Source organism: Perna viridis, chromosome 10 (assembly GCF_037379345.1).
Source record: "Perna viridis isolate PV_CMFRI_1.1 ecotype Kerala chromosome 10, ASM3737934v1, whole genome shotgun sequence".
Classification (NCBI taxonomy): Eukaryota; Metazoa; Mollusca; class Bivalvia; order Mytilida; family Mytilidae; genus Perna; species Perna viridis.
In genome coordinates this window covers 14,101,045-14,117,822 of record NC_142454.1, presented here as the reverse complement: position 1 = coordinate 14,117,822, position 16,778 = coordinate 14,101,045, and the positions used below count along the sequence as shown (strand labels likewise).

At 31.2% G+C, this 16,778-nt stretch overlaps 1 protein-coding gene and 1 long non-coding RNA gene across 17 annotated transcripts in view; both read left to right on the top strand.

Moving 5' to 3' along the window:
• LOC148604626 (transcription intermediary factor 1-beta-like) overlaps positions 1 to 16,778 on the top strand; it is a 293,163-nt gene that overhangs the window by 104,820 nt on the left and 171,565 nt on the right. The window lies entirely within an intron of this gene.
• LOC148604634 (uncharacterized) lies at positions 455 to 5,179 on the top strand. The gene is made up of 2 exons (XR_015916097.1): positions 455 to 3,764; positions 4,460 to 5,179. It is a non-coding gene; the product is annotated as an uncharacterized LOC148604634 (long non-coding RNA).

The following is a 16,778-nucleotide window of genomic DNA, read 5'->3' as shown; positions in this document are numbered from 1 at the left end:
AACAAACACCTAAATAATTATGACGTAAATAGTAATCTATCCTTTGCTATTTTGTTTTCTTTCACTACTGTTAAGGTTTCCTTGAAAACTATACATATTATATCGTTTGTATTTTTTACAAGAAAAATGTTTGGAAATTTTGGGGGTATCTGTTAATAGACTGTAAGACAGGTAGATGTATATACTCATTCAGATTGAGGAAGTTAACACAAGTATTTAAAGATATTTATATAAGATTATCATCTGTTAGAAATTGCGAAATAGTTTGAAAAGTTAGATAGAAGATAAAGATAGAATATCGGAATGCAGATAATGTTACCGTTAAAAAATAACGTGTTCAATTATAGAAAAAAAAAACAATAATACTTATTTGATATCATTTATGTTGTATTTAACTAAAAAATACTTTTATATTCAGTTGTATATCATTAAAAAGAGTTTTATTCAAGTTCAAAATATTTTTTTGCAATGATTTATACTTTTATTTGAGTATGTAAATATCGAAAAAAATTATATAAGTACATGTATAGATCAATGCAGAGTGTCTCAGTTTGATAGTGAATATACAAGTCTAGGAAATTTAAAATAATAATTTTGACGGAATTTACAACTGAAAATGAGTAGATTAAAAAAAACCCCATACTTGTCAGATACAGATAATATTTACGTTATAGATATTAGCAAGCTAGATCAAATGAAAATGATAAAAATTAAAAAGAAAATTAATAACAAAATTGTTCATATATGATCACGATCAAATTCTGACAGTTTATAAATGTATGTTAACATAGCATTTGACCAGATAAAATGAACTTCTATGTCATTCAGACACTATTTGTTGACATTCTCAACAATGTATGTTCTGATAATACTATCGATGTCAGATACATGTCACCAGTCATGACATAAGCTAACCACTTCCATGCCGCATGCTGAGGCTTTTTTTTCTTTTGTTGAGTAATACTGTAAGCCTCCATTCTATTAAAAATTTATCTCTTTTTCGTCATTATATAAATGAATACGTATAAGGAAACTATAATCTTTGTATATCATTGCTGCTTTCATTTGATAAAACAAAAGATCTGTTTACTATCCTTGTTAGTGAAGATATATCTGTTTTGTTTATTTCAGGGCGTAAGTATCAAGAAAAAGTAAGATAAGTACATGTATTTATTTCATCCGACTGTTAAGTATATACAATATACTATCTAAGATAAGTTTGTTACAGCAGGCAATTATGATAGATGATAATGAAAAAAAGGAAGAGGACAAAGACCAAATTGTATAAGGCATCTTATTTTAAAAGTTATAAATTATTAGTTGACACTTTGAGCCAGTAATCTCCTGATTAATTGAAAAATTGAAATGACAAATGTTATAAATATGAAAATTATAGAAGACATTCTTTGTTGATTAAATATGAACATATCAAATACTAATCAACAAACACCTAATAGTAATCTATCCTTTGCTATTTTGTTTTCTTTCACTTTTGTTAAGGTTTCCTTGAAAACTATACACATTATATCGTTTGTATTTTTTAAAACAACAATGTTTGGAAATTCTGGGGGTATTTGTTAATAGACTGTAAGACAAGTAGATCTATATACTCATTCAGACCGAGTAAGTTAACAAAAGTATTTACAGATATTTAGATAAGATTATCATCTGTTAGAAATTGCGAAATAGCTTGAAAAGTTAGATAGAAGATAAAGATAGAATATCGGAATGCAGATTATGTTACCGCTAAACAATAACGTGTTCAATTATAGAAAAAAAAAAGAGAGAAAAAAAAACAAAAAACAATAATACTTATTTGATATTATTTATGTTGTATTTAACTAAAAAAATACTTTTATATTCAGTTGTATATCATTAAAAAGAGTTTTATTCAAGTTCAAAATATTTGTTTGCAATGATTTATACTTTTATTTGAGTATGTAAATATCGAAAAAAAATTATATAAGTACATGTATAGATCAATGCAGAGTGTCTCAGTTTGATAGTGAATATACAAGTCTAGGAAATTTAAAACAATAATTTTGACGGAATTTACAACTGAGACTGAGTAGATTAAAAAAAAACCCCATACTTGTCAGATACAGATAATATTTACGTTATAGATATTAGCAAGCTAGATGAAATGAAAATGATAAAAATTAAAAAGAAAATTAATAACAAAATTGTTCATATATGATCACGATCAAATTCTGACAGTTTATAAATGTATGTTAACATAGCATTTGACCAGCTAAAATGAACTTCTATGTTATCAGACACTATTTGTTGACATTCTCAACAATGTATGTTCTGATAATACTATCGATGACAGATACATGTAACCAGTCATGACATAAGCTAACCACTTTAATGTCAGATATTGAGGCTTTTTTTTTTGTTGAGTAATACTGTAAGCCTCCATTCTATTAAAAATTTATCTCTTTTTCGTTATTATATAAATGAATACGTATTAGGAAACTATAATCTTTGTATATCATTGCTGCTTTCATTTGATAAAACAAAAGATCTGTTTACTATCCTTGTTAGTGAAGATATATCTGTTTTGTTTATTTCAGGAAGTAAGTATCAAGAGAAAGTAAGATAAGTACATGTATTTATTTCATCCGACTGTTAAGTATATACAATATACTATTTAAGATAAGTTTGTTACAGCAGGCAATTATGATAGATGCTAATGAAAAAAAGGAAGAGGACAAAGACCAAATTGTATACGGCATCTTATTTTAAAAGTCATAAATTATTTGTTGACACTTTGAGCCAGTAATCTCCTGATTAATTGACAAATTGAAATGACAAATGTTATAAATATGAAAATTATATCAGACATTCTTTGTTGATCAAATATGAACATATCAAATACTAATCAACAAACACCTAAATAATTATGACGTAAATAGTAATCTATCCTTTGCTATTTTGTTTTCTTTCACTAATGTTAAAAAGAAAAAACAAAATATTAAAAAAAACGATAATAAACATTTTATATGATTAATGTTGTACTTTACTTAAAATACACATACTATTTTGTTGTATTGAATTAAAAAAATTTTTTATTCAAGTTCAAAGTATTTGTTAGTAATGATTTATACTTTTGACGGAAATATGTAGGTATATTTATTCCTAGGGGACCAATGTTCGAGGTATAGGGGAAAGATATATCGTGAATTAGAAACTCTAGCAAACAAATGAATGAAAAATTTCCTTTTCATGGTTAACTAAATCTATGAAAACCATGAAAATAAGTTCCCCACGAACAATAGTATTTCACAGTATGCACTATCTATAACAACAAATATATTTTGTTTGGTTAAGTTGATAAGCATGACAAAAATATATACATAAAGTAATGTTTATTATGTATGTAAACTAAACATGCTTAGGACTTGTTTTAGTTTAAAATCAATAATTGTTGTTATCATTTTAATTCGTATGCTTCATGTTTATTGGTTCATATTTGTCATTTCTGTTTTGATTTGTTTATTAATCAGAAATCTAAATGGTAGATTATCAAGGCAATTTAGTTAATTAGTTATTACCATTGAGACTAGAGGGTTTTTTTTACTGAATTTGCTAATGACAAATGATATGACACGTTTAAATGGTGATCGAACTGATGCAGAAGAAGTTCGTGATATTGTAGGAACAAGGTATTGTAGGTTAGATAGAGTTTTGTTCATTTATAATGTTTTCAGTTTTCCTATATATTCTGATTTTTATTTCAGGACGTGTCCAAAATGTAACATGTAAGTACGAAACAATATTATAATAGAAACATCACAGTCAGGACGAACATGTGTTATTACTTTTACAACTCATACAGGTTTCTTATACATATAAAGGATGAAATGAGTGAAGACATTGTTTTTAACACTAGAAGTGTAACGTTTTTTTATTCTATTAGTTTTACATTTTGATGAAGTAAATGTAGCTAGAGACTTTAAAGAACAGTTTTCATGTTACATTATACTTTAATTTTGAGATACAATATCAATATTTTACGAATACTTTGCAAAAGAGATACTGGTTATGACTGCCCCGGTGGTAAAATATTTACATTGGATAATATATTTCAGTTTTATATATCAAGAGCATTATGTTTTGTAATCCGTTTAATTTTCAATTGTTTGAAAATGAAAGTTGTTGCAATATGATATAGAATTTATTGTGGTGACATTTTTAAATATTATTGTAGTATATCTTGCTGCTGGTTAGGTTTAATAGTATCAACACTGTAGCGATGTTGCTGGTTTTAAGAGTAATTAAAAAAACAAATATTCTAGCGGAAATCAAAAGACTTTAAGTATTCAAAAATATACGTATTAAAATTACACGATTGACAGGTGGTTCTTTATATTAACCTTTCTTAGACTGTATGTTGTAATAAAATATATGGATATATCTGTGTATTTAATGTTTAATATTTCTTATTTTTCTGTAGTTTTATGAATTCTATTGGAGAAGTTTGAATAATGGAAAGAGAGAGAAAATAACCAAATATACTGACAAAGGACAAAACTTGACTTGTTAAGTTTAAGCTTTTTTTTTTTTAAATGTGTGTGTTTTGTAGATCCGACTTGATATTCTGATGTTTTATGTGAGTTATGTTCAGAAGTATCATGTAATTGTAATAATTAAATCGTGTTGGATAATTTAAGAAACTGAAACATTACACTCATATCAGGAAAAAATCACTAAAATGTGAATAAGTTATTTCTAATTTTAACATTAATTCTTTGAAGGAGGTAGTGGTAGATCGTTGTTTTTTTCAATCAAGAACAATCAACCGTTGATTTAGTTTTTAAGACTTTGTAAACATTGATAGTGTTGAATGTAATATAAGGTTTTTAAGTCGAATTTTTCGTACATGTTCAACTCATTTTGTTTATTGAATTGAATTCAATTTTATTGTACTGTATCTTGCTGCCGTTTATAAGTTGAATAGTTTAAACAAATCATTGTATTGTTAACATTTATAGCCAAGATATTTTGATTTAATTGAATAAGATTTTATGAAAGGACATTCTTCCAAACAAATCTCATGAATAAGAAAAAGCATAAGAACTTCTAGATGTATGGTTAAAAAATTTGTACTCTATCCTTAGTGCATGATTTAATATGAAATTTGAAAACTAAGAATAAACATAGATATAGAATCCCATCATGAATCTTGTTACTGTCGGTATGTCATACATACCCACTACAGCTCATGTCATTTGGTAACAATAACAAATTTGGTCTGTTTAGGTACTTGTGTAAAAAACCTACAGCAATCAAAATTCTTGCAAGCGAGGTTATTTAGGTACTGGTGTAATAAACCTACGGCAATCAAAATTATTGCAGGCGAGGATGTTTAGGTACGTGTGTAATAAACCTACGGCAATCAAAATTCTTGCAGGCGAGGGTTTTTTTTTCTTTAAATTATGCACAGTCCGTTGAACACTACACGCGGATTTAAATGATGTTATATTTTTTCTGCTTGAAACGACAGATGTATATTGTGATTATGATTCCCGTTGATTTGTCCATTTGAAGCTCCTTCCGTACCAAGTCGTAAACCCGAACTCTCAAACATGTTTCATAAATTATCATATATGTGTAACTACTTAGATTATTCAATGATTGATGAGATATGTATACTGGCTTATACTCCATAAAAGTCATGTTACTATACAATGGTTGCTTTATACAGGACCATAAAAAAATTGAGGTAGTATATAATTGCTCTTCTTTGTCTTCTACGTAGTCGTCTGTAAACACTTTATTTTCGTGCAAAATCTTTTTTTTTAACTTAAAAATATAAGAAAGGTCCTAATTCTTGTTTTGAGATAAAACAAGCATTAGGTCTTGGAGAAGAGATCCGAATCGTTTATTTCGCCAGACTTTTTCATAAAACAGTGAAAATAAGGTTTGCAAAACATGATTAGACTTGAATAACATCACTGGTTCTAAACGATAAACATTGTGAACGTAACTGTATGATACACGTTGCTCAAGTTAATTTTGCAAACATCGGGGAAATTGAATTTCATTATTTAAAACCAGTAACTAGTGCTGATGATGGCGACGTTTTCAGTTATTTTCTGAAAAAGAAATATATGTTTGCAATACCTAGGCATTGGTGTGAAATACAAAGCAATCCAACATTTTGCCGAGAAAAAATGGGTCTGGTTAATTGCATACTTCTGTAATTGAGCCAGTATAAGATGTAAACGTATCCGTGAAATGAGATATTTAATTTCATTATAAGTGCGTTTGTAAATGTCTGAAATTCCCCAGAAAGAAGGGACAATGCAGGTGATATAACCAAGTCCTGCAAACGCCGACAAAAACAAAAGTACAATAATAATAATAATAATAATAATAATAAAAATAACACATGGAAAAACGAATAACCCTTTCCCAACTAAACCCCAAGATGTATTCTTGCTTCCTGTGAGATATGCTTGACGGTTGCAAAAGTCCGTTGAAAAGGAAATATCATTAATAATTCTTGTTAAGTTTATAATGTCAGTGATACCTTCTTAACATCGTAGCTGAAATGTTATTGCACTGGAAGAGAATTTGACTAACAGCTTCGTTGTGACTATCGTTGAGTTTAGGTAATTTTTTTGCGTTGAAATTCTTGCGATATAGGGATAATATACAGATAATCACACAATATTGGATCATTCAGTAACAAAACATCATGTACAGACAGTGGACATTAGCCAACATGCATTTTATTTGTTTTATAAGTTTTGCACAATAGAGTTGTAGAAACATAGCAAGTAAAGGTTTCCAGTTTTTCAATCAGCGTATAAACTGTCTAGAATAAGGTCAATTAAACTGGAACCAAATGAATCGATATAAGTAACATTTCTACATTTTGAAATCATGGGTGTATTTGCTCATTTTCAACATATAAGATCCTCTGCTCTGTACTTCATATATTAATGAATACAAGTCTGCAAAATATTATATTAATATGATGAAACACTCCAAAAATAGTTTGTTGTTAACATTTGCAGAGAAAAAAGTGAAATCTTAAATAAATGGAATCTCCGTGACTGATGCTACATACGTCAAGTAAATTGAATATTAATTATTTACTGCCACTGCAGATATTACTGACCATTTCATTGACAATTTCTATTGTCTACTTTCTCAATATGGTACTGAAAGTTTGAAACTTAATTATAAGAACAAAGATGTGAAAAATGGAAGGAGTCCAAGAATTACAGACCTGAATACATAAAGGACTACTTCATTATTTCTTCTGTGGGTTTTTGTGCACCATAGATCACCTCTACGATTTACGCTGTCTGACGTCTTCATGGATTGGTACCCAATTAACCAGTTATACTTTGCTTTCCTGATTCAACCCTTTTCTTTTAACATCTGGATGAAGATATAGTCAAAACATTCACCCTTCCAATTTCTTCGTATTCCAGTGTTTAATATCCTACGGCAAAAATCGAAACCAAGAATAAGTGCTCATTAACATCTTCTACATAAGATAAAACAATCTTTGTTTCCACCTTTGTTGATAGGTTAAATTGCAAGCTTCACTGCCATTTTTCTTGTGCAAAATGTCCTGTGCTACCCATTATTGGTATTCCTTTATTTTCAGACTAATTTTTTGGTGGAATATTTCCAATATATCTTTCAGTTAAAATCTTCTTCGTGTGGTTGTTTCATTTACCATCATTTATACGATTGACGATTGGATTATCATCACAAATGATCACAACAATGCGGGACCAAAACAACGTAAACAATTGTTTCGCCGTCACGTTGTTCACGGTCATTAAGAACAGTCTGTTTTTAGCGCAGTGCTGAAAGTGTAATCAAAAGAAGATATTCCAAGATAAGAAATGAGAGGGAAAACAGACACAAAATTAAAGATTTTATAAAGTGCCAAACAACCCGCTTTCTTTACACTTCATAATTTCCGATATATTTTAACATAAATGGGCAGCATAAAATTGTCATCGGTCAAAATCGGTAAAACCAGTATTCAAAACAGTACAGAAGATACATATATGAACAATGAGTGACAAAAAAAGAAAAAATGCAACAAAAATTATGTATATATTAGTAACGAGTTTCAAAATGAATTAAAATGTGTGTGGAAGGTGCGTAAAATTCATAAAATGAAATAATAATACTAATATACATATATAATAAGATAGGGATATCGGAAATATTTTTAAGGCAGCGTATGCGACGTATTTTCGTATAACCCCGGACAAAAAGCCTGTCTCTAAGGTAACGATGGTGTCTTATAAAATCGGAATAGTCGCTACTATCTCTGACATACCTTAACACCAGGGAAATATAAACATCATAAGCAGAACAGCTGGTATATATTACTGCACAATAAAGGAAAGTTTATAATTTCAATATCAAAATCCTCTCATTTGTCATACATTTTTATACTAAGAAGACTACTGTCTTCAAATTCGGGGTGAAGGTCTAGATATGTCGTGGATCATATTGTGTCAGTAGTCTATCGTTGAATGAAATATCGATATGTGAAATTAAAGGATCTAGCCACTTTACCTTTTTTTTATTTTCACGATATTTTGAGAGAAATCCAATTCATAAAAATGGTAAAAGAAACAAATGCAAATGTTTTAATTCAAATCGTTAAAAATTCATTCCAATGGGAACAGACAGTGCTCAGCTATTTGCTGAACTATTCCTTAACTCTTATGAGGCTGACTTTATGGCTTATCTGACCCAAAAGAAAGAATATAGAATCTTTAATCTCAGTTTACGTCATACAGATAACGTATCATCATTAAACAATCCTTGTTTCAGGGATTTTATGAATCGCATCAAACCAAAGAACTTGAGATAAAGAATACTACAGACAATGTGAAGTCAGCCTCATATCTTGACCTACACTTAGAGATCGATGGTAAAGGAAAACTATTGACAAAACTACGGCAAACACGATGATTATTCATTCCGTATTATAAACCTTTATTTCATCTGTCGTAACATCCCTTCAGTATGCCTATGGAGTTTCATATCACAACTAATACATTAAGCCAGAGCTGTCAGTAACTACGCATATTTTTTTGTATTGCGCTAGACTTATCACACTAAAGCTTCCGGAATAGGGTTATTTTGCTACAAATTTAAAGTCATGACTACAAAAGTTTTAGGGTCGTCATCATGAACTCGTAGATCGCTACGGTGTATCCATCTGCACCATGAAAACTTATTTGTTCAACTTGTGATGTATTACCTTTCCTATATCGTCTACCCTTGATTTGACTTTTTATGCGCAACTCGGGGGGGGGGGGGGTTCTACTACAGCACTTGACGCCTATCCTATCGATGCACCTAGTTCATGCTCTCAGTTTTTAGTAGAGTCCGAGTTGCTCATTTACTTTTGTTACTTTCTATGTATTATTTTGGTTATTTCATGTTCTTATTATGTGTGTGTGTCTGTTTTCCATGTTTGGTCTTTTCCCCCGGATTACGTTCTTTTGATTTCCGCTGGAATCTTGAATTTCTTGATTACTCTTTTACGAGCTTGTGATATTAAAAACCTTGATAAAATGATTTCTTGGATATATATAGATTCCTTATGTTAAATTCCGAAATATTGTTACAGATACGATCAAACCGAACCCATTGTGATATGTAAACATCATATGATGCATGGTGACAGGAGACGACACCATCTTAAAACGGATAGTTGACTAAAGAGAATTAAAAATCATCCCTTTTATCGTCACTTTTGGCATTTGATTTACTATTAACGATAACAATACTAAGGCCAAGAAAAGGACTTCCTTTTTTTTTAATCTTCGCTTTATTCATAGACAGTGTAACAGGATTTATGATTTAGTATAAACATTGAGGTCATCATTGTTTAGAGGCAAACATCGTCCAAATACAGATGTTATTAAATGATATTTGGAAGAGTCTTTATTTATTATAGGCCAAAAACTGTGATTCATAAGAGAACAGATCAAGGTCTCCAATAAGTGGTGCATTGTTAGTGTCCATGGAAATTCCAATAACCTGACGATAAACGGTTTCGTAAAAGCATATAGAAATGTCTGCAATAAATGGTGCATAATTAGTGTTCATGTGAATTCCAATAACCTGACGATATAAACGGTTTCATAAAAACATATAAAAATGTTGTCTAACATTAATCAAAACATCAAAACTACCACTGCGCTCATCGATGAAACATGTCGTTATATCGGTTAAAAATATAACCAAGAAAACAAAAGAAATATTTGTTTTACACACATCACTACAAGAATATAAATTTCTTGGCACTTTAGAAACACGAATTATTCCATTGATAGACTTGAATGTTATTCATTTTATTCGTATAAACCGTTTACAAATTCTTGCTATTTACAGTCAATACACGTTGACACAGTGTGCTCATAAGGACAACAAAGACAGGCAAATGATTTCCTTTCTATCACGTGATTATTTCCACAATCAATTTTTTCCTGTCCATTTACAATACCAATGTACCTACAATTAAAAACATCTGTACGTAAAATTGTCGTCTTAATTTGGATTTATATTTACACTGTCTTACAAATGTAGCACAGATTCTGCCTACTATTGTAATAGTAATGTGATCTTTGCTCATGAGCAGCGAACCTATTTCCATTCAATTAAGATTTGACTCTGTTGATAATGCACCGCAAATATGTTGTATTACTGCTGTTTTGACCTAATCCCTGGACCAACGGCAAAATACTAGATTTCCTTTAGCACACAATGTGCGCCGGTCAACAATAACTTTCACTCAGGGTACATTGTATGTCATTTCCAAAATACGTCACTTCTGCCAGAACCACTCAGAGTCACTCATCTTTCAGAGTATCTACGTATATAGGACGTCGCCAACTCTCAGTTCCTATCACTACGTATATTTTAATATTTATGTCTCATTTGAAAGAACTCTTATCAGGCATTTTCAAAAAAGCTGAATCGCAATAACTCAACATTATTTGAATGGATTTCAATAAATAGCACTCCAATGCACAGCAAACACACTTTGAAGATAGATACATTGTAGAAAACAACAGGAAAAAAAAAGAAAATTATACATTTCAACATATGAGTATGAGTGGCATGCTTGTATTTTTGTATATAGCAACAACTGATATATACCACTGTTGGTGGACCAAATATATACCACTGCTGGTGGACCAAATATATACCACTGCTGGTGAACCAAATATATTCACCAGCAACTGACCTGATTGATGTTATAGATTATTTATCGAAATTTATAGTTTTAAGCAATCGATTAGCCTTAAAACACTGATGCTCCATTTCTTGTATTGCATTTGGCAGAGCTGCTAGATTTGACTACATTTGTCTATATTTGTTGTTTAAAGTACTTCCTACATACATTTTATTTTTTTATTTAGGTATTTTTTGTTTCAAATGCTGCATATGGCAGGTTACTCTTTATATTACTTGTAAAGCATACCGGAGTTTAAAGAAAATGATGACAAAAGTGAATACGTTGTATTCTTGTATAATTGTACCTTGTAGTGAACATTATGAACGATAAAAAAGATGTCTGTATACTAACTTGCAAATATTGAGATATGTGTCCATCCATATTTTAGCACGGCAAAGAACCGTCAGAACATGTTCTAGAATTTGTCATCTGTCTCTTGATTCTGTTGATAGGAAGATTCAGTTCCAGCGTTTAGTTACTGCGATTGTTCTTTAATCGAATATCTCATTTTGTCTATTTGATGTATTAAATGAAGAGAATTCGATGTTTTGTTAATCAAATTTTATAGTATATTTGTTTGTGTTTTCAGTTCTCGTTTGATCTAACATTAAAATAGTAGACATCTGCATGTCCGCGGTCAGAAGATGTTGATCATTAACCTATCATTGTTTCCTAATTTGAGGTTACGGTTAATTCTGAAGAAGTGACATTATTCTGTAACCGTTGATTGTATTACTTTTGTTGTTGCGGCTTTGCAGCGCTTACTTAAAAAATCAAATATATTTTTCGGGAAAACGTGAAATAATTGGTTTTGCACAACGACGTATGGTAAGTAATATAGGTTTTGGGAAAAAACAATAAGAACAGTACATTTTTTAAACTTGGAAGGAAATTCTAAACACAAAATAAAAAAAAATATCGTGTAATGATGTATTAACCATTAAAAAACTTCATTGTTGACTCTTTAATTACACACTATTCTATAGGATAATCATCGAAATGATTTGAACTCAAGGTAAGTACCGCGTTGAGTAAGTAAGCTATCTTAGGAATATAATTAAGCATTCAACTGTAATGAACTTGACTTAAACAGTACTAAAGGGTAAAGTTGGTTTATATATGAGTAATCAATGGAACCAAGGTTATAGCGGTAATCAAAAGAATGTAATCCAGGGACAAAGACCAAACATGGAAAACAGACATACACAACAAAGAACATAAAGTAACTAAAATCATACATACAAAGTAACAAAAGTAAATGAGCAACTCGGACTCCACTAAAGACTGGGAGCATGGACCAGGTGCACCGGTAGGGTAAGCGTCCTCTGCTTTTCTAGAAACACCCGCCGAGTTGCTCATAAAAAGTCAAGTCCGGGGTAGACAAACGAGGAAAGGAAAACTATGACCCGTTGAATAAATCAGTTTTCATGGTGCTGATGGATACACGATTACGATTCACGAGTTAATGATGACGACCATAAAACTTCTGTAGTGATGACTTCAATTTTGTAACAACATAACCCTGTTCCAGAAGCCTATTTGTTAGAGTTCTACGCAAAACAAAAAGTCTGTGTAGTTTCGGCAAACTCTGGCATAACGTATGAGTTGTGATATGAATACTCCATACGCAGGAGCCGAAGGGATGTTGCCACAAATGAAAGGAAACCTGACAAGTCTGAATGAAAAGTCATTACGTTTGTCGTAAAGTTTGGTCAAGAGTTTTCCTTTACCATCGATTTCTAAGAGTAGGTCAAGATATGAGGCTGACTTCACAGTGTCTGTAGTATCCTTTATCTCAAGTTCTTTTGGGTAGATGCGATGTATCAAATCCCCGAAATTAGGATTGTTTAAAGATAATACGTCATCTATATAGCGGAAACTCAGATTGAAGGATCTGGCCAAACGATATTCTTTCTTTCGGATCAGATCAGCTATAAAGTCAGCCTCATAAGAGTGAAGGAATAGGTCAGCAAGTAAAGGAGCATAATTTGTTCCCATTGGAACGCCGACCGTTTGTTGAAAAACACGTCCACCACACTGAACAAATATGTTGTCGATTAAAAATTCCAGCATTTAAACATCTTCCTCTGTATATTTGGAAGATGATTTGGAATTATTTCTTAGTATGAGGAATCTCTACCAAGAACTATATATTTGTATCTAGGTGTACCATCTTTTTTGGAAAAACAACGATGTATAATATTTTTTAGTCGGGATTTTAACTGAGTATGGGGAATAGAAGTATACAGTGTTGAAAAATCATAGGTTTTAATGAAGGAAGAAATTTGAAAATCATCTGTAATGAACTGGGCGTCATTTGGCGAGAGTACTATAGGGTACAGTGGATACCCAAACTTAGTGACGAAATCACGCAGCTGACTGCTTAAAAAGACAAGATCGGTAATCTCTCTTTCATTAGTGATGAAATAATAAAGCCTCTTCGTTACTTGGTTCTCATTCATCCATTACATTCCTTTATTCTGAAAAGAAAATAATAAAAATTGTTTTGTTCAAATATAAGTTTTGTTTTGAAAATATTTCAAAACTGGTTCGTTCTCTTCGTAACTTTAATTAAGTGTCAGATGTTAATGAACGGAGAGTATTCCTCGCAGAAAAGCTTTTAAACCAGAAATATCGATACCACAAACTTATTTACTAATTTTATTCACCGTTACAAAAGTTTGATACAAAACTAATATTATACTTGAAGGTTTTTAATAAAAAATGGTCTTGTTCACCGAGTTCTTTACCAACACATAATCTATGAAGCACTTTCTTTCAAAAACACCCGAGAAATTTTATCAAGTTCCCAAAATGTCTTTCATCAATTTATTCGTATAGGCTGCTATTTTCAAATCATTGTCTATTCTCTGAACCTTGATTTCACAAATGGATGTTCGACCCCTGAAAATATTAAATCTTTTTTAAGTATCAAATTTATTAAATATAAATCGTGTAAATTTAGTAATTGACGTCACATCTCCAAAGCAATCCAGTCTACTGGAACTATTGTTTGCGATTATTTCTGATGCTAGTAATTTTGATGGTTTTGTCATTATTTCATATATTCAGTTCCAGCGTTCAGTTACTGCGAGTGTTCTTTAATCGAATTCTCTCATTTTGTCTATATGATGTATTAAATGAAGAGAATTCGATGTTTTGTTAAACAAATTTTATAGTATCTTTGTTTGTGTTTTCAGTTCTCGTTTGATCTAACATTAAAATATTGCATCTGCATGTCCGCGGTCAGAAAATGTTGATCATTAATTTATCATTGTGTCCTTATTTGAGGGCACGGTTAATTCTGAAGAAGTGACATTATTCTGTAACCGTTGATTGTATTACTTTTGTTGTTGCGGCTTTGCAGCAAAAATCAAATATATTTTTTTTGGAAAACGTTAAATAGTTCGTTTTGCACAACGAAGTGTGGTATCAATATAGGTGTGCTCAAGACCTTTTGATGAAATCTGAAAGTATTTACTATTATGTTTGAGGTCATACACTGGTGCATTTGTTGCGTTTATGGTTATGAATTAACCATGCATTCAAAGCTTATGCTCTTACCCTCCACAGTCATACGTTTTGCTTCTATATGGTAGGTATTATCAGGTTTTTGTAACATAACGTGCAAAAGTTCATCAAATATTCTTACCCACATATGACCACTACTTCTGATTATGGCCCCAGGGTCGGGATATACAGATCTGTCAATGTTTTCAATAAAAAGATTGTCGAAGTTCAGGCCAACACGAGATTTTTTTTCCCTTTCAGAAACAAAAACGTATATCTTTTTACTCGCCACCTAAGGTATGTTACTTAAAAATCAAAAGCTGGCCATGTGAAAGGTGGTGCAGTTCAAAGTTCATTGATGAAGTTGTATGAGTTGTATAAGAAAAAACGTGTTTATAGCAAACTTTAACAACCAATAGAAACAATAGTAAATGAGAAACTCGGACTCCACAGAACTCTGGGCTATGATGGACCAAGTGCACCGGTAGGGTAAGCGTCCTCTAGAAAGCATAGCGTTGGTAGAGACAATAATACTCTTATAGAAACCAAATGAATACTCATTTGAAAAAAAAAAAAAAAAAAAAACTCTCCAATTTGAGATAATTTCTGAACAACTCTGCATGTATTCAGTCCGAATACCAGCTTTGTTTATATTCAACTTTTCGCTTTTCATTATATGAATTCACTTTTCGTTCATTCATTGCAAGATCATATTAATTTGATAGAGTTTTTATATCTAAACTCGTAAGTTATCTATCCCAAGCTTTTAATAATATATTTTAAGGTGCTGAATCAGATGAAGGCTTAGAGCAGAGTTTAAGATGCCGCGAGAATCTTGATTCTCTTGATTTGTCTTTCAACCTAGTAAGTCTTTTTTTCAAAATAATTTGAATCGTATTGCTATACTAACATTAACTTGTAAATCAAAATTTGTGTTAACTACTACCAATGACAAATATTTAATGACTTTATGGAAATATTAAAAAATGATCAATAGGATAAAAATTGATACCGAAATTTAAAATCTAACAACTCCGACATATACTGCCGTTAACAATATCAAAGCGGATCAAAATTCAAGAAATTGGCCGATACTTGAAACATGAAAATAAGGGTAACAACAAAATTACCAAACACTAATCTGACTCATAATCACGTCAAGTCAAAAAAAAATCTAGTAATATAGACTTAACACCACCGGAGCAGCTGGTATCGCAATGGTCCTGACTTAGTACAGGCACTTCAAACGAAATGGTGGGTTAAATCGAGGTCACATAAGCACAATGAACATTTTACAAAAAAAAAAAAAAGAAAAAAAAAACAATCATTACTCAATGTTGTAGAAGAAACTAAGTTTTTTTTAACCAAGGACTGATATCTAAGAATTTGGTAAGAAACCATTTAAGACATGTTTCCATAATCCCGGGATTCAAGTGTCTGTTATATATTATGGAGATAGTTATGGAGTTCAAGGAGGTCAGAGAAGTTAGTACTTGCTCAAACGTAGCGAATCAATGGTAACATATAAAACCATATACAGGAGATGAAGGGATATTGCTGCACATGCAAGGACAATTTATGATATTATAATTAAAATCGTCTCTTTGATCATAAATCTTATGGCTGAGATGACTACTGTTGTCAAATATTGACCAATATTTATGACAAACGTGATGACGTTTTATTCAGAATTGTCAACTTCCTTTTCTTCTTCTTCTGTGGCAGTATTTCTTCAGCACCTGGGTATGAAGTTTTCATATCAAAACTCATACATTATACCAGAGATTGCCGTATCTGCGCGGAATTTTTTAATATCGCACTAGATCTCTTACAAGTAGGCTTCTTGAACACGGTTATGTGTACAAGTCATTACTGCAGAAGTTTTATTAATCGTCATCATGAACTCGTTGATCGTCGCGGTGTGTCCATCTGCGCCATGAGAGCTGGTTTGTTCGGCGTGTCGTAGTTTTTCTTTCCTCTTTCGTCTACCCCGGACTTGACTTTTGATGAGCAACTCGGCGGATGT